The sequence below is a fragment of the Panthera pardus genome, unplaced genomic scaffold, assembly GCF_024362965.1.
Source record: "Panthera pardus isolate Hobbes unplaced genomic scaffold, ASM2436296v1 HiC_scaffold_17, whole genome shotgun sequence".
NCBI classification, from domain to species: Eukaryota; Metazoa; Chordata; class Mammalia; order Carnivora; family Felidae; genus Panthera; species Panthera pardus.
Genome location: NW_026526732.1, coordinates 19,597,234 through 19,622,858, shown reverse-complemented (window position 1 = coordinate 19,622,858; position 25,625 = coordinate 19,597,234). Strand labels below are relative to the sequence as shown.

The 25,625-nt window shown below is 37.5% G+C and overlaps 1 long non-coding RNA gene across 13 annotated transcripts in view; it reads right to left on the bottom strand.

Moving 5' to 3' along the window:
• The window catches only part of LOC109252505 (uncharacterized), a 278,187-nt gene that overhangs the window by 58,493 nt on the left and 194,069 nt on the right, over positions 1-25,625 (bottom strand). The window contains exons 4-6 of one of the 13 annotated variants that reach the window (XR_008422854.1): positions 24,601-24,746; positions 23,731-23,875; positions 22,299-23,123 (exon numbers count right to left, since the gene is read on the bottom strand). The exons of the other annotated variants lie outside the window; for them this stretch is intronic. This is a non-coding gene — a long non-coding RNA (uncharacterized LOC109252505). Of the gene's footprint in view, positions 1-22,298; positions 23,124-23,730; positions 23,876-24,600; positions 24,747-25,625 lie in introns of those variants that run through there. 13 annotated transcript variants of the gene reach the window in all.

The following is a 25,625-nucleotide window of genomic DNA, read 5'->3' as shown; positions in this document are numbered from 1 at the left end:
GCAGACCTGAGACAGAAGGATGGCCCGGGCAGGACTGTGAAAAAAAGTGGGGTCTGGCCACCTCTCTCCCTTGCGGCTCCTCTCATGAATACTCAGGGGTCCTGCATCCACAAGCCTCCCGTGCCCTCTCCTGAACACCTTCCAGTTCCTGCTCCCGCCTTCCCCATCTACCTTAGGTGTGACCCCTGGAGGCAGCTGCTGTTAACTTTCTGAGTCCTCTGATGAAAGGAAGCTCTCAAAGGGGGTCGCGACTGATTAGGGGACAAGTGATCACATGCCTCTGATCACAGACTGTGTCATGTAAGCTTCAGCCCGAAGTCTTAGCCCAACGTGCTGACAGGTGGCAGAGAGTTCTTGACCAATAGCTTTGTTCATTGCTAGAGCAAGAAAACATTGAAAAACAAAAACGAAACGAAACAAAACAAAACAAAACAAAAAACCATAGAAGATCTGGGTTCAAGGGCAGGCTTACCATCAAGTGACTGCCCTGGCTTTGGATAAGCCACTTCAGTTGCCTGTGCCTTTGTCTCCCCATGTAATAAATGAAAATTTAAAGGATGTCCTGTGAGGGAACAACACAGATTGCCAATTATTTATATTCCTGCTAGCATGAGAGGAGTCTTAAAACCATTTTGCATCTCGTACGTTTATTGGGCAAGACATAAATCAGCTATTTGAAAACTACTGCTATTGTTTTCCAATACCAACAGTATGAAACACACACAAAATCAGAGGAAATTAATTTTCCTTTTTTGCCTTAATTTTTGTTTCTTTCAAATACAAAGATTCATATATGACTATTGCCCGATGTATGTTTTGCTCTTACAGTTAGTCAATAATTGATAAAGGAGTAAGGAAAATGCAGGCGTGCAGGAACGAGGAGCTTCTGAGCCATGGGTCCCCCTGGCCCCTTGGGTAGGTAGGAGGGTGAAGTGCACCGAAAGGTAGAGCTCGTCCAGGCAATGGATAGTTTTCCCGTGCGCTCTGCTGGCTCATGGGCCTGCTTCTTCCCTAGCTGTGCAGTTCAAAACTGCTGATTCATGCTCATGATACAAGCCTAATGACCGTGAACGCACTCTGATTTTTCTTCTTCAGGCACATTTTCTTGGTAACCAGGCTCATGATAGGCTAATGCAAATTGGCTGACTTGAACTGAAACTACAAAAACGCGATCTGCCACTTGGAAGGAACAAAGGACAAAAGACACCAGGGCTGCCCTTTTGCCTTGGGTTTTCATTTCCGTGGTGAAGGCACACAGTAAGTGCTCAACAAAGGGATGAGGTTTTCAGGAGAGACCTATGGTGACCATTCGGATTTGCAATCACTCTGAGCTGTAATTCCTTTCATTGAAAATAAACGTCCTTCGAGCCCTTTTAGTAATCTGGCTTTAAGAGACTCTGCTGGCTTCTCTCTTTGTGTTAGATAGCTCTGGGTCAGCAGCGTATACTGAATCCAGTGAGGCAGAAAAGTCAAAATTTGCCTTTTCTCAAAATCCGTCTTGGCCGCAACCTGGCCACATCTCGCCTCTGAGTCATATAGGAAAAGTTCATGGGAGGTCACCCTGGTTCCATGGGCTAATTTGGAGTTTTAATGTATTGCTGTTGAAAAAATGCTTAATCTCTTCTTGTTGGCTGGCTGGATGATACAATGATATTACCCCGTGTTGCTGCACAAGATTAAAGTACAGAGAAGCACAGAAAGTCCTCTGACAGCCGGCAGCCGACAGCAGCCTCACCGGAAAGCACAGAAGATTCTGCAGAAGAGCCAGCCTTCTGCAACACACAGATATTCCCAGAAAGACAATTCCGCGCCCAGTTCATTAGTGCCTGCGTTTTCATTGCACTGCTGAGCAGAATGTCAGGGCTGTTGGCTCCTGTTTTCTTAAGGTTCTCCTCCATCTGACTGAGACTAATATTTTCTGACCACAGAGCTGGAATTCACTGTAGCATGAGTGATCTGATGTGAACCAATCAAAATTCCCCACGTAAATTCGGCTCAGATTTGAAGCTGTTGCTTCTATTTTGAAATGAGCTTTTTCTTTATCATCTGGGAGTTTATCAGTTAGGTGGGTCTGGGTGAGTCTGTTTTAAGATGCTAAAATTAATAAATATATCCCCTGGGGTAATTTCCTGCCCAAAGTTACAACCTCCCTTTGATAAAGAGGAAGATGTTTAGTTTCAATTGGAAAGGTCATAGTCCCTCTGTTAAACTGATTTTAAAAGTGATGTGGTGATAAGCATAGAAAAGGGTAAAGAAATTCCTTACAAAGCAGAATGAAGATGAGGATTCTTTTTTTTTTTTTTTTTTTTCTCATCACAGGGGACTAAGATTTAAATCAAAGTCCTGAGAAAGAGGTCATTTTGAGATACAGAGAATTAAAGATTGGCTCTAATTTATTTAGGTTTTTTTTTTTATAAACTGCTTATAATTGTTTGTTCCCTTAATCAGTTAGGTCAGCCCCTAGAACAATCTTGACGTGGTTATTACCACTTTATAATAAAAATACTAGACGTGAGAATTTTATTTTCTCTTCTGCATTTTGGAAATGCCAAATCTCAATACCATCTAAACAATGAAAATCCTACTTTATCTTTTAAAGTGATCCAAAGCCAATAATCTAGTCAGAGATCCAAACTGTTTATAACCATGGCTGTCAGGTTAGCCCTGGGGCTCTAATTGGATGATAAGCCAGGAAGAGGTAGTCACCATAATGCCTTTAGGTTGCAAGGACTGTCACCAAGTAACACTTAGGGCAGGATCTGAAAGCTGATCACCATGAACCTGGAGTGTTCCAGACGTCACCCATGAGGAGTAGCCAGAGCCACATAGTCCCAGACCCGGCAGCCCTTGCATTTGAGACTCTAGTGAAAGGGTTCAGGCAGGAGGTTTTTAGGAGGAAGTTATCTTAAAATTACTATCCTCATTGTATAGATGAGGGAATGAGGCATAGAGCAGTCAGTAACTCCTCTACATTCCAGCAACCAAGGAATCAATTAGAATCCTTTTTTTCTTCTGCCCTGTGCCTTAGGATGGACATCCATCAGGTCATTCCACCTCCTTTTGCGAAGGGAGAAGGAGAAATAGGAAATGGGATAAACAAGCACGAAAGCTGAATTCTGAAGTTAAAGCAAAATCCAAGTCGACACAATAGGAGCAATTTTCCAAAGATCTGTTGTTTGAAGATTGGGAAATAGACATGGGTTCCAGAAAAATCCAAGAAACAAGTTCCATTTGCAAAGTAATACTTGACCCAGAGCGAGGATAGTGACCAAAATTCTGAAAAGCGGATCCTGAGGTATAATCCCTTCAAATAGCTGGCTGGGTTAGCAAAGGAATTAAATTCTCTGTGCACCCCATGCCCCACCCTTACCCCAACTAAGGAAAGGCTAATTTAATACCTCAAGAGCATGTGTCCATATCCCAAGTGACTGAGCAGCAATAAATGATTAACATGAAAATGGTCAAAACAGCATGCGTCTCATGTGCAAAAAGTGACTAATGGAGGGAAAATTTGTTGGATGAAGAGCCTGCTTGTTTGCAGACAGAATATGTCAGAAGAGAGAATCATAAAGGCAAAGATTAGTCAAATATGAAAAAGAGAGCAATGATGACTCAGGCCAGACCTAGCTTTGGCCTGGTAGCACTAACCTCTCTGATCTTGCCCTCAACAATGGACACCTTGTCACCCTCGGTGCCCAGCTCCAGTGAATGCCTTGTTACTCAGAAGGCTGTTATTCCCATTAGAGTATCGGAGCTGTGGCCCAGCTCTGTTCAGGACTCCCACCCCAGGGCAGGTTTCAAAAGGAAAACACACTGCAGAAATGGAACAAGTGAAACTCATAACACTTAAATAAGAGTTTCTAAAATTTTGCTGTGGACAACAGACTGAAATGAGCAAAAGAGCAAGTAATTTAATTGAGCATTTTATTGAGCAAGAACTATATATCACTTATCATACCAGAAACTCTCCCTGCTTGCTCATGGAATATTCTTAAGAACCATAGACGGGGAACTATCCCCATTTCACTAGAAACTGAGAATCAAGGAGTTTCAGTTACTGTATCAAGATCAGACAGTCATAAATGAAAGGACTGGCATTCATTTCCAGGTGGGTTTTAATTTCCAACCAATAAAGATACAAAGTGGAATTTATGCACCTATAGCAAATGCACATGATTATTTCAAAATGCCTGATGATTAACTAACATCTTTGTTATAAAATTATAAGAGCTTATCAGAGGCCAAAACTTGAGAAGGCAAAATTTTCCGTTATAGTACATCTATAATTTTGAGTACAGTGACATATAAACAAGTAGCTCTCAGTGAGAGGAGTCAGGGGAAGGGGAGCACATCAGAATCACTTGTGCAACCAAGTCAAGCACATCTTCCATTCCTATTTCCTCCCCAGCCCACTTCACTTCTGAAGGTCAATGTTATGGGTAGAATGTGTCTTATTCCTTATTCCTTAGAAGTGCTTGTTCGTTAAGAAAAAACAAAACAAAACAATGTCATGATATCACTTTGTAAATTTCCACCCAAGCGAAGGCTTCCATGCTTCTTCATTATTCTATACATACAGGGATATATCGTTCGAGTGAAGGAAGTTCTAGATAATCTGTTCTCAATTTACTTAGGTTCTCATATGTTTTGGTAGCTCATTTGTATCACACACAATTCTCCATGCAACCAATATTCTCAGCATAATATGAATAATTTGTATCTCTTATTTGCTTCACTAACATACTCTGCACACACACATGTAACTTCATCAGCGTACTGACATATGATCAGATTAGAAATAGAGTAAATTACTTCATTAGAAAATAGCAAAACTCCTAAGGATGCTATAGGAAATGATCTCAGTGAATCTCTCTACCTTATCACCTATTCAAAATTGATATATTATTGAGCGCCTTTAATATGCCAGTTGGTGGGGGCTTACCAGCTAAAAAGAATTTAACCCCTTGTTGAGATACTCATTTGTTTATTTCGGAGACACCTCTTGCAGACTAAGGATGTACTGCACGATACTAACGATATTCAGAAACATTGAAATAACTGTTGGTTCACTCTTGAGTGACTCTATTTATTGGAAATAAAGCATTCATGTTTTTCAAGTGACACTTTTCCAGGTGTCAGCATTTAGTAATAATTATTAGTGATAACTTAAGTCACTAGCACTTATCTTGTTATGTAGGCTAAAATTTGGGCTTTGAAGAGTATTGGATTGGTGAAACCATAATGAAAACATGAACCAAACATATTGAAATGGGCCCAATGGACTCTAAATGCTTTAATGGTGCTGGTTGAGGGAACTCATTGTAAAACTCTGACTTGGAGGTGTATCTATACCTGCAGCCTGAACTATACTACCCATGACACCAGAAGAATGAGAAAGCATCTGGGACTGGGAATCTTAAGGCCTGCATCCAAATCTCAGTTTGCAACTTTAGGAACCACAGATAAGTCACTTAATCTCTCTGAGTTTCTATTACTTCATCTATAGAGTACAGGAAATAATGGCTCTGCCCCTATCACTGGGATATTACAAAGATCAAATGATCTAAAGTGTGTAAAGTGTTTCAGAAACTGTGAAATGATATAATATAAAATATTAGTGTCACAAAATTTTTCAGAAACTGTAAAATAATGTGTTAACTTAAAAATATTAGCTTTTTTGTTGACCTCAGAATGTTATTTTTAATTTTATAACCATATTTAAGTTTATTTACTATAATATGCTTGCTCATTATAAACAAGATTCAGAGAAGAGGCAGTGTAGTATAAAGGCAAGAAATCAAGGCTGGAATCAGCTGACCTTGCATCCCAGTTACACAATTTATTGGCCAAGATTCTTTGGCCACGTTGCTTCTCTGAACCTGTTCATCTGTAAAGCATACATAATAGTACTTACCTATATTAAAGGATATAATGTATGCAAAGCATGTGGTACAGTTGCTCAGTCAGTAGACACAATCAATGAAATTACTTCTATTATTACAAAGTTATAACGGTCTTTGTTTTCCCTACTATCCATAGTTACAAATGTCCATCTGGCTCAAGGATTATATCATATTCTTCATATCATATCATATCATATCAATTTTGTAGTGTCTTCATTTTTTTTCTTTTCTCAATCCCTTCCAAAAGCAAAGGATTCACAACTACCATCATTATTATGAAAATGTATTTGATATGCCATTAACAAGTTAGTGTTACAGTTATTTTCTTATGCTAGAGGTTATATCCTATTAAGATACCTGCACAGTAAGTCTAGTTTGAAAGGTAAAGCAAGAGGAGGGTCATGTGCGTTTGGAGACAAACTCTTATCAAGGTGATTCTTGTTGACATTATAGCCTCACTTTCATACTTTTTATTTTATATTTTATTTTTCTTGAGATGAATGTTTTGAAAATATTGTCCCACCTGAAAGAATCTGGTAATTGGTAGGATGAAGGTCTGTCTGAGAAGAAAAACACTGCTGCAAAAAAACCTGATTTACTATCATGACTTTTATTCATTTTTAATATAGAATTTCATGGCTTATCAAGGAGTAAACCAGTCTATCATAAGATGTTGTCTTTTTGTTCATTTTAGAAATTTCCCTGCTTTTACTGGGTATGTGCTTTTGAAAACTCAACACTGTTTAAAAAGGAAGGGGGCTGGCACTCTTTTCTCTTTCCCTTCTTCTTTCCAAGTTCACTGTATTTGCCCTTGAAAGTCCCTCTCACGGTTTTATCAATTCCTCCCCGCAGCTCATATTATTAAGTGTCATAGCTTAGTAACTATCATCATTTCATATTACATTTATAGTTCAGCTAATGTGATAGAATGGTGTCCATGCCAGAATCTCTTAATTTCTTTTTCTTTCCTTTACACAACTGAATACTGGAACCAAATGCTCAGTCAAATAGCTTTCTTATGTAACTAACAAGAGGTAAGTGTTTTCTTTTCTTCCTTTCTCACCCTTATTCTCTATCTCCCTTTGAATTTATAGAACTGGCTTTAATTATAATTTAACAGTGTTCCCAGGGCACATCAGTGATTCTCCAGACAGCTCAAACTGACTTGTGAGAGGACCTTGCTTCTCAAATTTGATGTCAGAATAGCCAGTATGTTCCTAGCAAGAACTGACTAAGCAGTTGACTTACCTGTTTCCAGTTAGTTTCCATTTCCCTGTTTTCTGATCATGAACACTAACATTCCTTGCTATTACTGGTCCCCTAGGGATCCTTCTAAGCTCCCCCTTTTGCTATTTAAATACTTAATCTGTGGATCAGTTGGGGAGAAGCCTTTAATTAAAAAAAAATATTTCACTATTTAAACCTACTTTTCCTTCCAGCTTATGTTGCAGCTTCTGAAATGAAGGTCTTGAACCTCATGTCGAGGAGGGCAAGATATTTATTCTCAAAGCATTTCTTAGAAAGCGAAAAGTATAGCTATAAATAAATGAAGAGAATAGGAAGATGGGGAAGAGAAAGGTATTATGTTTTATACGTTCTTCCGTTTCCTCTGATCAAATTCTCTGCCAAAGTGTTTAAAATAAAGTTATATAATAGGAATTCGGTTACTGTAACAAGTACTAGGACCACCAGCAGATTCTCCATTTCTTTAATTCCAAAATAATAGAAAATAAGGGCTCCAGAATGATGCTAAGAGCTTTAAATAAATCAAAAAAGGCAAAGTATTAATTAGAAATAATTGTGTGTGTGTGTGTGTGTGTGTGTGTGTGTGTGTGTGTGTGTGTATGTGATCTCATTGCCTTCTCTGGTCTAAAACTAACTAAACATAACAATAACATTTTTATAGTAAGTGAAAATATTTGTTTTCAGTTTATTTAAATTGTCAAAATGTTTTTATTGGGCCAAATTGAAACTAAGGTTTTGGACCTACTATTAAAATTCTAACAGAATTTAAAACTGTGAAGGTGTTGTTCACATATAAGTTCATATATGAATGAGTAAACCTAAAAGCTTTAGTTTTCAGTGTCTATTCTGAATGTTCATGGTAATTGTACTCTATCATTTATTCAATTATTTGCTCACTTGACATACCTACTAGACGAATATGTACTAGAGGAGGGAGTAGGTTAAGGAAAAAAAAAATTAAAGGAACTTTGAGGAACTTCAGGCAGAGAGTAGCACATGAATGGAGAGGTGAAGCAACCTGCCATTTATGATGATTATCTTGATTTCTCTACAGCATAGAAAGAGGATCATAGTTGACATCAATGAGAGACAGAATGTAGATGGCTTTCTATGCCATACTCTGGAACTTGGCTTTTGTCCCTTTTTCATAGGTAAGGGGGAAAACAGATACATTTTGAGCAAGTGAATTTCACATATTATTGAATTTCTGTGGATAGTCGCAGTGGCAGCAGTGTGGAGGGTGTCTTGAGAGTGTACGAAACTATAGACAAAAACATATCAGGAGAGACCATTGCCATAGTCAAGGTGAGAGATGAGAAGGGCCTGAATCAAAACTAGAGAAGTGGGGATTTACAAAGACGTAATTTATAGGATTTAGTGAGGGTTATACATCAGAGATGAAAAAAAACACACAAGTCTACGTTTTTTGGCTTGAACAGGTTGGTGAACTCCTAAAACGAAGAATGCAGAAGGAAACATAGGTTTGTGGAAGACGATGAGGTCAGTTTTGGACATGTTGTGAAGTATATGAAACATATCTCAGTAATAGACAATTGAGTCACTTAAGTCTCAAGCTCAAGAGGGAGAGGCCTGAGATGCATGAAAGGATTTGTTTGTCAGATTTGGAAGTCAACAGCATAGATGATGTTAAAACCCAGAGAGTAACAAGCTTGCCCAGAGAGAGCCTAGTTGGGGGAAAACGCCCTAACAACAGAGCCCTGGAGAACAAAAACACTTTAAACCATCATTAGAAGAAGAGAAATTAGAAAAGAAGAATTTTTTTTTAATAATAAGGAAGACTACCAGGAGAGAGTCATGATTTAGAAGGGAAGGGAAAATAAACAATTTCAAAATTAAACAAGATGAGGACTGAATTATAATATTGTCTTCGCCCATAATTTTGTCATTGATAAACTTTGCCAGAGCAGATTTGTATAGTAGATTTCAGAGGTTATGACCAGTAAAATTTAATATATACCAATTTTATCAATGGATCAATTCTAAAAATTACACAGAAATAGCTCATCCAAAAGAATAAGTTCATTAAAAATGACAGTATTTTCATATGCTATCTATAAACATTGTTTTAGAAATATTTTGCTAAAATAAAAATCCTTCAAATTAAAAAAAAAATTCTGATTAATATAATTGTATTTTGGGAGTATGAAGCCACACTTTTGGCCATGATGGCCAATGGATACTGGACTATCTGTACACAACCAGAATGCTAAACAAAATACATAAAAATATATAACATAATGTTTTTAGACATTGGACAATAGGCAGCACAAGGCAGTATCTCTAAGGGAATGGAAACAAGAAAGAAGTGAGCTCTTTTTCACGACCTAGGTTTTCTAACAGAGGCAGAGGCAAGAGGAGAAATCCATGCAAAGCACAGAGATCTCACTAATCAAGAGTTTGGAGAGGTTGGAGTATTTGGAATAGCAGGAAAGAAGGGAGTACACTCAGCAAGGGCCCTAGAAACCTGCACAGGGTTATCCTTGAGACTTGGTGTAATAAAAAGTTGTCCATGTTAGGAACATGTCACAAGGTTGATATAACTACCAGAGAACTATAAATTCAGCCATTGTTGGAGCCTGCACAGAGCTGTACTACATTCCAATTCCAACCAATCTGGGTAAGAGACATCAATGCGCACTATGAATATTCAGTGGAGATCAGAGAAAGACAATGACCTAGGATAAGGCCTAACCTAGCTGGACAGTAGAATATGCTCTGGACCAGCCTTAACCAAGCTTAAAAACAAATGTTGAAAGGATCAAGCTGATTCCCACATAAGTAGATTTCTGACCAAAACAAACTCGATACTCTTTAAAGGAAGATAATAAAATCCAGAATTTCAACAATTAAACATTCAAAATGTCCAGCATCCAGCATATACATACATGTATATTAATATTATATTATAATTATATTATATATTTTATACATATTAATAGACATGCAATGAAACAGGGAAATATGACCTATAACTCTAAGAAAAGTCAATCAATAGAGATCGGCCCAGAAATCATTGAGGTGATGGAATCGGTAGGCAAGGTCTTTAATGGCTGTTATAAATATTTTCAAGGATTTAAAGAAAATTAGGAGCAAAATGAGAGGAGAGATTGAACCGATTTGAAAAAATGCAATTTCTAGAGTTGCAAAATATAATATCTAAAATTAAAAATTCACTGGTTGAGCTTAAAAGCAGATTAGATTTGGGGCACCTGGGTGGCTCAGTCGATTAAGCATCAAACTCTTGGTTTCGGCTCAGGTCATGATCTTGTGGTTTTGTGGGATCAAGCTCCACACTGACAGTGCAGAGCCTGCTTGGGCTTTTTTCTGTCTTCCTCTCTCTCTGCCCTTCCCCAACTCGTGCTGTCTCTGTTTCTGTCTCTCTCCAAATGAATAAATGAACTTAAAAAAAAAAAAAAAGCAGATTAGATGCTATAAAAGAAATGATGAGTGAGCTTAAAAGCAGAAAAATAGACTCAAAATAGAAAAACTGAGAGAACAGACTTATACCAATAAACTAGATACCTTAGATGAAATGGACAAATTTCTTTAAAAAGTAAGTTGCTAAATCTGACATAAGAAAACGGAGAATCTAAATTGTCCTATGTCAATTTAAAAAATTGAATCCTTAATTTACAATCTCACAAAAATTAAAACAAAAAATCAAGATCTGGATGGTTTCACAAAATTTTATCAAATGCTTAAAGAAGAAATAACCACAATCGTACCTACAAAGAAATAAGGAAATAAACTTAGGGAATACTTCTCAGGAATTACATTACAAGATAGTGAAAATAATTTCAACAAGGACTTACATAAGTTCTTAGAAAAGAGAAGCAAGAAAACATATGTGCATGGAAGAATAAATAAAAATAGACAATATCACAGATTAAACAAAGATGCCACAACCATGGAGTGCCTTCAGTTCCAAATGAGGGAGTTTGAATTTTATTCCATAAGCAGTTGTAAAGTCAATGAAAGTTTTTGAGCATGGGAGTGGCAGGTCAAATAGAGATTTTGCAATCTTGATTTCATAAAAGCTATTCAGACTGAAGGGAAGTTTAGTGATGGAGAAAAAAGGAAAAATCCCTTCAATGGCTTGGAATGTTTCTTTGGGAATGGAAAGAAAGACACAGTGCCCAGAGGAAGCGTCAGGGTAGATTCAAAGAACAGCAGCTTCAAATCTAATCACATTTTCCAAATATTAAGGTAAAAATATATATTAGCTAGTCTGGATTCCAATTCCTAAGCTCAGGAAGAACCTCATCTGGGATGTAATTTTACTGATGAGACCTCACTATGAGAAGATAAATATTATTTCAATTTATGCCATGTCCTTGGTTGGAAAATACACTTTTAAATTTGGTACTAAATGTCAACATAGGGAAATTCAGGTAAGGTGTATGAAGTTCTCCACCACAATTTTTAAACATGGAGCTAGTTTCAAGTAAATTTATAATGGGAAGCAATTGTATATTGTACATTTACAGGATTTTTAATTGATTTATGAGGATGGATTTATCTACTGAATTTGAAAATAATACTGATTAAATCAATTAAATTTTATGTCATCCAAAGTTTTATTTTTTTTTCTCTCAAGATGAAATCTGATGAATGCATTTTTCTCTCCTCAACCAGTGTTCACGTACACATATCTCCGAGGGAACATCTAATTCTCTGTGAATGTTATCAGGGGACTAAGGCAGACAAGAATTTGATATGTTTGATTCTCCAGCAGTAAACAAATCATAGTGAAGAAAGCAGCAATTAGCATTGTGAATTTGTTAACATCACAATTAATATAAAAGAATTTTCATGACAACCAGCCTCAAGAAAGACTTGCTGTTTTTATAGTAGTATTCGTTAAAGAAAAAAAAAAAAAAAGCCAAAACAAATAAAAAAATTTTAAGAGATGTATAGTTAAGGGATGCAGGATTTTTCTGAATGCTTTTAATTTTGCTCATTTGGCTGAATATAGAAAATTTTCACTTGTTCATCCATTCATTTATTCAGCAAGCATATGCTGAGCACTGCTCTCTGGGACACTGCAATAGTTAGAAGTTCCAGAGTCTACCACAAGGGGAAGAAGGACATGTACTCATGTAACTACACACAATTAATTACTGCAGGTAATATTGTAAGCAAAAGCTTCCCGTAAAACTTTCCCCTCTGCTTGAAAACACTTCTTTTCAAACACCATGGAAGTGAAAGGATGTATGAGATCTTAAAGTTTCTGTTTTACTCTTCAAGTTAAGTCTCACACATTTTAAATATTTTCCTAGCCTGGTGCAAGCATCCTCTCCTTAAGAATTCATATTACACAAGACTAGTGAACATTTATTGGTTGACAAACACTGGGATAAGAGCTGTCCCTTCCCTGGAAAATCTCACAGACTAATGGTAGGATGCCTCCTGTTTGCATTGCACTTTACAATTTACCAAGGGATTTATTTTTTAACCTATTTGGTCTCCACAACATCCTGTGAGTTTGGCAGGCAGTCAGTTCTATTTTTTTAGAGATAAACTAGAGCTCTAAGACTTTGTGTTTGTACTGCTGATGAATGGTGGAATCAAGACATGTACATGAATCATCTAATTCCTGATTCAATGTTCTTTCAAACTCAAGACCCAGTACATATATGGTGTGTATATGTGTGTCATATGTGTGTCTGTCTGTCTGTCTATCTATCTATCTATCTATCTATCTATCATCTATCCTCTATCTATCTATCCTCTATCTACTATCTATCTATCATCTATCTATTATCTATCTATCTATCTATCATCTATCTCATAGGAAATGGGCTTAATGTAAATACCTCCCTTTCAAGTTCTCTGTCCCACATAATTTGTGGTTATGGAATGGTGAGTTCAGGAAAATATTTTCTTAAGTGAGGTCTCTCACTATATTCAGTTACAACTCTATAGTCAGGCATCTTGTGCAAGGAGTAGCATTAGCTTTATAGTTATATAGGGTCACTGAATGTCAGATACATTTGTTAACCACACTGTGTGTATTAAATCTATTAAACATCAGGACAACCCTAGGAAATAATTTCTCTTTTTATCCCCATTTTATATATGTATGTGCAAACTCCCTTTATATATCAAACACAGAGAAGTCAACGAACTTGCCCATGGTGATACAACCAAAAAGTAATCTCAGGCAATGTGTCTCCAGAGCTAACCCTATCATATGTGATGGCATTTAAGAAGGAATAATCTCATTAGCCAGGTTCAATGTCTGACATAGACTTCAGTGGTTACATTTTAAAGCAAATATTAGAATATACTGTATATTACATATAAGGTGCATTTCAAACCCCTGCCTGATAACATTTTAGCATGGATTGTTTAAATGTATTAGCTGGTTGCTAGTTACATAGCTTAGCTATTAGAATTGGGTCACAGGACAGAAACATTTTAAGGTGGATGAATGTAGAATTATCAAAAACATGAAGAAACTTCTAGAAGACTAAGACAATACAGGGGCTATTGTAGAGGAGCACTTGGAAGCCAAGGGGGTGCTGTGAAGACACTGAATGCTTAGTCTGTGGCAGAAGAGGGTATAATGAGCCCAAGAGGAAAAACCAATGTCAATGGATGTCTCATAAAGAGTTCTCAGTCCAGGAAGGAAGGCAGATATGTCATATACAATTATACTATCTTGAAGTATATGTTCAAATGGAGATGTGTGCATGATTCAAAGAAGTTTTGGAGGAATGCTAATTTACCAGGATGGAAAGAAAGGTCACGAAAAAGGACATTTCTGAGGAGACAGCTCCTAAAGAATGGATGGATCAGGCAGAAAAGGAGGTATAGTAGGTAATTAGTGCAATGTTTCGATTTCTAAAGCATTCCAAAGTATTTTGAAAGTATAAAATGCTTGAGGCATTTAAAAAATTTTTTTACCGTTTATTTGTTTTTGAGATAGAGACAGCATGAGTGGGGGAGGGGCAGAGAGAGGGAGACACAGAATCCAAAGCAGGCTCCAGGTTCTGAGCTGTCAGCAAAGAGCCCGACGTGGAGCTCGAACTCATGAACTGCAAGATCATGACCTGAGCCAAAGTTGGACGCTTAACTGATTGAGTCACCCAGGAGCTCCAGGACATTTTAAATGAGGAATTAAACATTTTATTTTACTATTAAAGATAGTATATTTAAAGAAATTGTTTAAATAATTGATAATAGATTCTTTTCTGCCACAAGTTTGAATAAATAACAAGCCACTGATGCGGCACTAAGTGTGTAAGAAATTGGGGAGAAGCTTTCACTGCAGCAAGTAATGAGGAGGGTAGAATTCAATACATTTTTATTATGTAGCAGTTTTTTTTTTGTTTGTTTATTTCTCCTTGGTGTTTTATGCCCACTTACAGATGAGAAAACAGAAGTGTAGAGAAGTATTTGCTACCATTAAGTGATAAATCAAAAATCTGAATCCAGACATGTCTGCCAATTCCAAAGTTCATGCTCTTCGTAAGATATCATTTGCTCCATTCACCCAGACCTTTTCACTCTAACCTCCTCAGGAAATACAGATATGAAGGTTCTATCAAAGACCTAAATGAACCACTGCAGCAATGTCCAGCAAACCCATGCTCAGGATTGGCCTCTGAGAGGAAGGAATCAGGGGATTGCCAAATCTCTCTTCTTCCTCTTTCATGTTCTTAGTCTTGGTAAGATTTGAAGCCAGATGTTCCTTTTGTTGCTATCTATCTATCAGCTCTGGATATCTCATAGAGGTTGTAGGATGAGGGAGAACAAAGGAAAGAGGACTGTGTGGAATTTGGCTATGTGTAAGGCTTTAAGGTAAAAGGGGAAAGATCATGGGATTTCCACTTTGCCCAATGGAGTTCTCCAGAGCCGGAGAGCAGAGGAGGCTTCAAAGCAAAAATTCCAGGTAGGAAAAAGTCTGAATTTACTTGTATTGGCACTTAAGTGCGATTATAGGTGGCTGGATAAAGCACAAATCTCATAGAGGTGAGGGTTCTGTAATGTACCTCATCAGAGAGAAGAATGGTTGTGGCAGCAAAAATGCATGCAGCTGGTTTTCCCACTTCTTCCTAGCGTCATGAAGGGAAAGAGAACATTCAGCTCTTTGGAAAGGAGACCTACCCAAGTGGAACATCAGAAGGGAGCAGAAAGGATGTGCATTGGAACCAGGGTTGACTGGAGATCCAAGGAAGTGGTAAATGTCAAGGGAGTTAATGAGAAGGATGCCAATCACCAGGTCAAGTCTGTTTTTACTACCTCTTCTCAGGCTCTTACTCTCTTATCTAGCATTCACTTCTCTCTCCTCTTACCAAGACCATGATTCTGCTCTCTGAAATCTATAACAGCTTTTTTTTTTACTTACAGACTGACCCATGCTTACCCAGCAGGCATTCAGTATGCTCTACAATGTGGCACAACTTCTCTTTCCAACCTGGTCTTCTACTCTTACTATGGGAAATCTCATTAAACTGGTGTATGCCCCATGAGTGTATGCCTCAAAAGTATTTATACTTTTGTGCTTTCCCATCTCTGTATCTTTGCTCTCTGTGTTGCCTCTACCCAAATGCTCCTCTCCCTTTTCCCCACTCTTCCGGCTGAACCTTAAACACAGTATGAAGTGCACAAAAGTTGTCCCATAGGGCCTGATCAAGGTTACATCTTTATGTCTCATTTCCTTTATAATTTGTAAACTCTTGAAGGTCAATAAAATATCCATATATCCCATTATCCCAAGGCATAATTCTTTGTACATAATAGGCACTCAATATATAACTGATATATTAAGATTTTAAAAAGATATTATGATTCTATTAACTAAGGAGATCTGGAAGGATCATTTGCTAGCATCTAGTCTAATGCCTTCCTTATAGAGATGAGGAAACTAAATCCCAAGGAAGTTAATGATCTTGATCTGCATAATAACTACTTGAGCCACAGCCAGCACTAAGAATAATAGCTAACATCATTTGACTACCTACCCTACACCAACCCCAGCTATAAAACTTTACTTATTTCAACCTTTTTAACCTTTAACTATCCTATGAGGTACTCAATAGCTCATTTAATAGGAAAATAGAGTCATGCAGAAAGAGTGATTCCAGTCTTGACTGATTCCAGAGTACACGTGCTTAACCATAACTCCTTTCAGCTGGAACCTTCTGTCAATCTAGTCCTCATTCTACTCTGCCATTCTATTCCCATTTGTTAGCACAGCAGGGTATGCAACTATTGGCTGACCCTGGCCCTTGCTATAAAATGAAAGACTTGTAAAAAACACACAACATGTAGGCATTCATTGACATTAGTAATAAAGCTAATAAAATTAAGCTAGTTCAATCCAACAACAATGTGATGCTAGTTGAGAAATGAAGTGTAGACCCTACTTAGCAAATTTAGTATTTTGGTCTCTACAATTTAGTTTTCCTTAGAGCAAGTAACAAAGAGACCCAAAAAATAGAAGTAGCATTGGCTATTCTAAATCCACCATCTCTGCAATTTTTACTGTTATCTACTTGAAAGGAAAAAAATATATATACCATGGGGGTTTTGGGGTTTATGTTCCAGTTGGTAATGACGATGATGATGGTGGGAACAATTTCTCAGTTCCATTTTTTTTCTATGTATGAGTAAGCTTATTTTCTAAAGCTTCAGAAACCAAAGCCTGTCTCAGGCAAGCCTATTTTAAATTGCTTTATGCTTAGTTTTCCTTGCTAATTAAATTCCAGTTTATAATTTATTACAGCGTTCCCTTTTCTCATTCACTGTATTTCTGTGTGAGCTATTTCTAGATAGGGAGTTTGAAATTTTCTCAAGGAAATATAAACCTTGCCTTTTTGTTAATTATAAGAGTGGCTGTGACCACAGGATAATTCTGGAAAAGCAGTGCTTTGATTTTCTCTAAAGTTTTACATTCATAGTTAAAATCTACAAATCTTGGAGGTTACCCTACCCAGACTCCATTCCTAGACCCCACCCTTGTCACAACGTCTTCTTTAGATGGCAGCCTCTGCTTCCCCAGAGCAGCCCAAGAGACCATCCAGAAATGCAAACTTATTCCTCTTTCTCTACTGCAGACAGCCCTTCTGTCTCATTATCCACTCTCCTTATCACGGCAACTTCTTCATGACTTGGATGCTTTGTTTTCTCCAGCCTCCTCTCTCACCACCTCAGGTCCTAGCAATCATCTCACCAACATGTTGGAATTTTTGCAATAGAAAATCTAGAGAACAAATCTAATACTTCTTCCTCATGACCATTTCTCAGGTATTTAAGTAACAACTTTGTGTCACCAAAGTTTTCTGTTTTCAGGATTCATTTCTCTGATCCTGGACATTCTTCAATAATTATGCTCTAATGTATACATGTCTTGGTGAAGTCTGTTAAAACTGAGTTCAATATTTTGATATGGTTTATGTTCTTCAGAGAACAATAAGCTTTTGCTTTTCTCATTCCATACACTAAACTTTCATTTATGGAAAACAAAATTTCGCAAACCTTTTCATTATCCACATCTACTCAATTTGTACTAGCCAACTAAAACTTTACACCGATTTTCATTATATTAAAATTCCCAAAATCTGTTATTTGCATTTATTGTCTTAAACATAGATACGATAATTTATATTAATTTCTGTTGCATTGCATCTCATTAATTTTTAACTTTTAATTTCACCCTATTGAAAATGTTTATCGTTCAGAATCCTATGTTTGCATCATTCAAAATTGGATAAATTCGAGGTGTCTCAGTAACTCAGTCTGTTAAGCTTCCGCCTCTTGATTTTGGCTCAGGTCATGATCTCACAGTTTGTGAGTTTGAGCCCTTCATCGGCTCCACACTGACAATGAGGAGCCTGTTTGGAATTCTCCCTCTTTCCCTTTCTCTCTGCTTCTCCTCTTCTCTCCCTCCGCCCCTCCTCTGTGTCTCTCAAAATAAATAAATGAACTTAAAAAAATAAAATTGGATAAATTGGCTATCTCTGTCTTCATTCAAGTTATAGATTAAAATGTTGAAAATCACAGGGCCAAATACTTAGTTTGTGGGTAGCTGTTATATTACTATGATTAAAGTCATATTTTACCATCTCTTTCATGAAGTTTAGAGACTTGACAGACACACTCTTCTCAAGAATATCAAATCACATTATATAGTCTTGGTGAAACCATGTTAGCTCTTTGTGATCCCAAAGCATGCTTATAATCATAATCCTTTTGGAAAGTCCATTAAACATTGAAATCATATATATGACCCTGGAACAGATCTCTTTCCTTTCAGAAAACTTAAAAGAGAAAAATGACAGAGAAAAAAAATTCTGAGGAACCTCCTCTACATTCCATAAGTTTTTGAAGATAATATATAATGGCTCTTCAGTCATATTAGCAACTATTTATTATGAAAGAAATATGATCTAATCCTCTCTTCACTGTGTTGCTATTTGGTGTTTTTCTCAACCAGGGTGGCTTCACTCTTTCTAATGTGAAAATTCTTTCTCTTGGTAGAGAAGATGAAAGTAAAACAGGGGTTCAATTTTTAAAGTCTGAATGGTTCTGATGTAATTTCATCCGTATTTGCCCAAATCACATTAAATGAGAGTTGAAGACTGCTCAGAATTATTAAGAAACATTAACTTTTTAAATTCAGCCTCCTCCAGCAGAGTTTCCAAAGGCCATACTCTGTCTTCTATCAGCCCCTGATTTCCCCAGACTCATTAAGGAAGGTCCTATGGGCTTTGCACATGTGCTTCTGAATGCATAGATGGATGAATCCTTTGATTTGGGGCGGTCAGTGATGCTCCTTTGTCAGAGCCACTCCTGCTTTCATGTCCTTCTGTCTCCTATGTTGTCCCTGTCCGTAGTGTCACGGTCCCAGCTTGTCATCCTAAAGCCTTCTACTCCCCTGCCATGGGCTGTCGGTGCACTTCCCAGGTTACCATGGTTTCTATGGTTTCTCCTGGTCCTGCTCCTGACTACTCTGATGTCACTGCTGATTCCTTGCCTTGTCTCCTTGACACAAACAAGTCATCTTGCTGAAGTGAAGAAATGCCTTTTTCTCACAGCAAGCTGTGTGGGAGTATGTTATTACTTCCTCTACTTCCTGGGGTTCTCACACAAATCCTGGTAGATGAAGGTGATGATAATCTGAGTAGTACACACTCAGGCATATTCCAATCTCTCCCTCCCTTTTGACAGAGGCTCATTATATTTCATCACACTCCTGGATCTAAATTCCTACTACACTGGGTTCAGAATAATCCAAAATACACTCCCTACCTCAAGGTCAGCTTAATACCAGCATTAATTCTACCTGTAATTTTAACTCCTTGCCATGTAACTTAACATACTGACAGGTACCAAGGATTATGGCATAGACATTTTTATGAGGTCATTATAGTGCCTACTGCATCCACTACCCTGTTGGCTATGCCTTTGCTCTAACAAACAGAATGCTGCCTGATCCCAGTGCAGCCACTTGAATGTACTACCACAGGGCACTTGAACTTTCTTAGGCACGACGAAGGCACCCAGTTCTCTGAAACATTCTACTTCAAGGAACACATTTCTGAGTGGTTCTCTCCATGGCACCCAACTTGGAATGTTATTGTATCTCTCTTTCATCCTCTTAGAAATAATAGGTTTTATAGATTCTCTCTCCAATCTCTGACCCTTTCTTACAATCCTTCACCTGGACTGATAGGTGTAAAACCATTTCTATAGCATTTTCTTTATAATTCCTGTAAAAGGAAATACATCTTAGAACTATTTTAGTATTTGAAACTCACTTCACTGGCATCATAACTCAAATGTAATTTTTAACATCTTGTTACATGGTACATTCAATTGTTTGCTATTATAAATGATTCTGCAGGTGAATGTTCTTAAACACGCATTGTTTCCTAGATGTTCAAGATGTTAGATAAGTCCAAGAAGTGAAGCCAATGACCAAAGGTCCCCATTTTGACTTCTGATGGATATTGCCAAATTGATGTTTATACTCCTACGTACAGATATGCACTAATTCACACCCCCAGAAGCAAATAATTGAGGGAGACTGTTTTTCCACACTACTACTAACAAGACATAATGTCTACTTGTTGAGGCTAAAACATATTTTATGGCATTTCCCTTCATGATTAGAAACGGGCATGTTATGATCAAGAACTATTTGCAATTATAGGTGTTTCCTATGTTTTTCTTTTTTTTTATGTTTTAGAATGTAGAATATTCTGGTAATTTTTAACTGACTTTTGGGAATTCAAGTAGCATGAAGCCTAAGTGTGGTTGGAATTAATCTTGAGAATCTCCTCAAGGGAAAGAATCAGGAAAAAAGAATGTGAGGCAACAAGTGTCAATAACCAGAGTCCCAGACTCTTTTGGAACCCTCTGATCTCTCTGAATCTTACTTTGACCGCTTCCAGCTTGAAAGTAATAATCATGAAGATTTTCTTATGACTCTAGGATTATCTCTTTCTCTCAGGGAGGATACAGAAGTGGAGGCTCCATTGCAAAGAATGTGGAGGAAGTTTCTCTTTGGGGCTCAGATGGCTAAGGGCAGGGTTAATATTACAAGATCCTGAATTAAGAAGGAATATGCTTTTTTTTAAATTTTTTAAATGTTTTATTTATTTTTGACAGAGAGAGAGAGAGAGAGACAGAGCATGAGCGGGGGAGGGGCAGAGAGAGAGGGAGACACAGAATCCCAAGCAGGCTCCAGGCTCTAAGCTGTCAGCACAGAGCCCGACGCGGGACTCGAACTCACAGACCACGAGATCATGACCTGAGCCGAAGTCAGATGCTCAACTGACTGAGCCACCCAGGGGCCCCAGGAAGGAATATTCTTAAGAACACTGGCATATAAACAATCCTAAAAATGTGCAGAAAGTCCTAACTCCAATTTATTATATTCAAATGGATAGGAACCAGATGGCCAAACTATTTAGGCCTATTTTCAATGAAAAAACGTTAGGAATCTATAAATATCAAGATAATATTGATGCCTACTTACAAAACCTTAACTTTTGCGTTCTTTCTTAAGTTGGATAGAATGACTATAATGTTTTATGTGTTATTTCAGATGAACATTGACATTCAGTGCCCTTTAGTGTGGGATCTTTCACAATTCAAGTTCTATATTGAGCATATAATTTATGTCCAATGACACGCTCTCTTGAACTGCTGAAGGAAAAAGGCTCCTTCCCTGTGGAAAATATAGGGCCAGGAAATGAGAATTCAGATGTCAGGTATCTTGATCTATTTAGAGAATCCTCGATTCTGATAATCCAAATAAATGAAGTTTTGTGACACTATTTAATGGTGATTAAAGTTGGGCCAAAAAATGTCTCAAGGACAGAATAATTTACCATGTTTGAATAAAATTTTTGTTTGTTTTCAAGGCTGTAGCCCAAACAGCATAATAATTTTTCTCAGATGATCTTTCCTACCCCTTTTATTAGATTATGACTGCAACCAAAATAGTACACGTAGTCCTCATTTTGCACCGTAGTGCAAGACCATAGAAATGACCATGTAAGATGATACCCTACAGAGTAATCTTAATAACTGATGGGGAAAATTACAATTATTCTATGACCTTTAAAATGTTTGTCAAAACTTTAAAACCTCCCTTATCATAGTTTACAAATGTATAGGAAAAGGTAAGAAAAAAAGAGTAAAAATAATATTTACTTAGTGCATTTTAATTTAAAATATTACAACCATTGAGAATGAAAATTATTTATCTGTACATTCATCAAGAGCAGTCTGAATGGTGCCTGGCTTCTCGTTGTCATTGCATAACTTAAGCTACAAAAGGAACATCTTTCCTGCTTTGGGGAACTGTCGTAGTGCTTTCTACATTTTGATCATCTTCAAAACATTTTAGCCTTCGTGCTGTCAATGTTGTGAAACGACTCTGAGAGCTCTTTCAATGTGAAGAAGGTACTTTCTCTAGGACAGCTTCACCTTTTTGTCAAATCACTTTCCTTGTTCGTGTTGATAAGTTCACCTTCACGAAGTTCACCTTGAGTAAGTCTCTCTGGCTACGTATCTACGGGTTGTCAAATGGGCCAATGCCAACATTCCCACAGTTGGCCATTGTTTCTACAGCTGCATTTATGTTCATTCAACTTGCTGTCACTTATCTCTTCACTGCACTCTCGTCTCTGTTGGCCAGTTCACTCTGTTAATTGATTAGCTATATTGTAAAATGTCACATGGGTCGGTCACCTGGAGACAAGGAAGCAACACCACTACACGCTTTACTGTCTGTATGTGATCTAATAGCAGATGTGCAGTGACCCATCACCAACATATTTTAAAAGTGACATGATTTGTCCCTGATCATAATGGGCATCTGTTATGGACATAAAGGTTGTGGGCTGAAGAGCTAGTAGGAAGTTTGCACCATATGTGCCTATTTGGTTACTATGTCATAGTGACTTAAATTCGAACCGTGTGGCTGGAGGACGGGTGTTAGTCAACCATGGTAACTGAAATTCATGCATGTGGGAACTGTCCAAAGATCGACTTGCTATCAATAGAAATGATGTATTTACTTCTTTATTCATAAGGCCTGTCTTTTGAAAATAATTAAATGACTCTTTTTTCTAAGTGGAGTTTAAGAAAATGGGAGAAGAAAGTGGACCAAATAGTAGGATCTCATGAAAGATTATTCTGATGAAAGCTCTGCATTTTACTTCATCAAACAGCTTACATAATATCTACCAGGCCAGGAGTTTTGCTAAAAGCTTTACAAACATCATCCCTTTTAATTGTCTTAATAACAACGAGGTAGTCACTATTATTTTTCCCCTCTTAAAGATGAAAAAATAGAAACAAAGAAGTAACTTGCCTGAGGTTTACAGCCTGTAAATGGCAAAGCAAGATTCAAACCCAAGCAGTCCGGCTTTAGAGGCTGTGCTTTCCACCACTGCATAATGCTGCCTGTGTCATTGATCTGTGTTGCTAATTCTGCAAAGTAACACATTATCAGGTCATTGCTCTTCCTGATAGAGTTGGGTCTATCTCATTCATTGTCATGGTAGATGACTGTAGATATAAAATTCAGCACACAAAACTGACATTATTTATGACAGAGATTACTAGGGCTCCACAGAGCTTAGGGGAGAGGTTGTGCTTTTCTCTTAAGAGAGCCATGAATGAAAAGGGAGTGGTTTGGAGGAAAAGGGATATAGCTGGTGACATCTCAGGGTCGGAGTTAACTAGTTCAGAGGGTCAGAAGGGTGAAGTTCTGAGCATGAAACTCTACAGGAAAGTAGAAAAAAAAACACCAGGGATCATGGAATGAATAAATCATTTACCCTATTTCTACTCAGATTACCAGGGTCTTTTTAAGGATACATTCAAGCCAACTTCACTGAAATTTAAATGGCATCAATTTTACTTTGCCTTGCAAACAACTGTCTACCCTTCTGGCCACTAAACCTGAACATTTAGTGAACCTGACAAAAATATTAATAACTATATTCAGTAGACACAACTGTTAGAGCACAGCAAGTTCAAAAGTATTATTCCATTTCTTTTATTAAATATCTGGAGGATACTAGTAATCAGATACCTTTATCTACTTCATTGGAATTGTGGTTAAAGATGTAAATGGTTGTTGATTTTTAAATCTTTTTGTGTTTCATGGCCACTTCTTGAGTGTCTGCTTGGTGCCTAGCAACTGCCAAGCATCCAATTTTCAGTGCTAATCCTTTTCTCTGTGGCAAATAAAAAGAAAAAAAAATCAAAGGTTATGCATGTTGTGACTAGAAATAACTTATTTCATAAAACAATATGAATGACCTAGAATAAGTCATTCATGAATAGAAGGTCACAAAGAAGAGCACAGTACAGGGTCTATTTCTCATGGAGTCTTCCGACCAATTTCCAAGTCCAGTTCCACGAGTTGTGAGAATTCCTTATTATTTGTACAACCAATCTTAGTTCCTGAGTGATTTCATTTAAAAGGAGGAAGAAAGAAAAGGTTCAATCCTGATGAAAAACTAGGAAAAATATGTATAGGTGGTGGGTGGAATGGTAAAAAGCATATGAACTGAAGACAAGAGACAAATCTGTGTCCCCAACAAGTAATTACTCGAAGTAGGCACCAGTTTTCATTAAGAAGAGAAAATTGAGCTATTTGATCTCTAAATTCTCCTTAAGTTCAACATTTGAATAATACTACAAAAGCACTTTAATTATTGCAAGGTCATAATAAACTGTAACATTCATTAGCTCATGACGCTCAATGCTGAAGTGCCTCCCCTGGCTTTCCATTTCTCTTTGCCACTCCTTTCTTTAAACATCCTGTGTTCCACATACAAGGCTGTCACCTTCTTGTCCGTTGGGTCTCAGCTCCAATGTCACCTCCTCCTTCTCAGAGAGGCTCTCTCTACCCAGCTGACCTAGGGGAGCTTTTCCCAAGTTAGTCTCTATCACCTACCCTGTTTTAATTTTCTTTATAGCAACTTGTGTTGATTTTATTCATTTACTTGCTCTTCATCTACTTCCTTCCATACAAGTGCATAAGCTATGTGAAGGCAGGGATCTTATCCATCTTATTCCTCTGTGTATCCTCTGCAACAGTGCCTGGTATGGAATAAACAATAATTTTGAGAATAAATGCATGATCATATGCCACCAATACCAAAGCACAATGACAAAGGCAATGCTTGGTATGTAGTAAGTGTTCCGTAAATATTTTCTCAGTGTAACTGAATGAGTGAACTTGATCACTTTCTTATAAAGGTGGAGGTATGAATTATTTATTATCTTTCTGTATTGGCTTCCTATTACTGCTGTATCAAATTACCACAGACTTGATGATTTAAAACAACACAGTTATTATTTTATAGTTCTGGAGATCAGAACTCTAACATGAGTATCATGGGGTATTGTCAGCATCATCAAGATATTGTCTGGGCTGCATTCATTCTGGAGATTTTAGGGGAGAATCTGTTGCTTTGCCTTCTCCAGTTTGTAGAGGTTGCCTGCATTCCTTGGCTCATAGCCTCCTCCCATCTTTAATGCCAACAATGACCCATTGAATTTTTGTCATGCTCTACCACTCTGATACTGATTCTCTGGCTTCCCTTATGATTCTCTGGGCCTACTTGGATAGTCCAGAATAATCTCACCTAAAATCCTTAATTCAATCACATCTGCAACATACTTTTTTGCCCTGTAATGTGATATATCCATAGGCTCCAGGGATTAGGACATGGACATCTTTGGAAGGCCATTATTCTGCCTGCTACATCGTCCTTTCGAATGATTCTGAACAAATCACCCTTGTCTTGGGTAATTCTATGGAAACTTTTTATCTTTCAAAGTGTTACATGGTCACATGCTGGAGAGGATTCCCCATAATCTTATGTCTCATTTTCCGGTGTCATGGCTGTGGCCTGAGGGGGTTAGTAATGCTACTTTGCACACATTGAGCGAAGAGTTTAGGCTACTGCCACATAT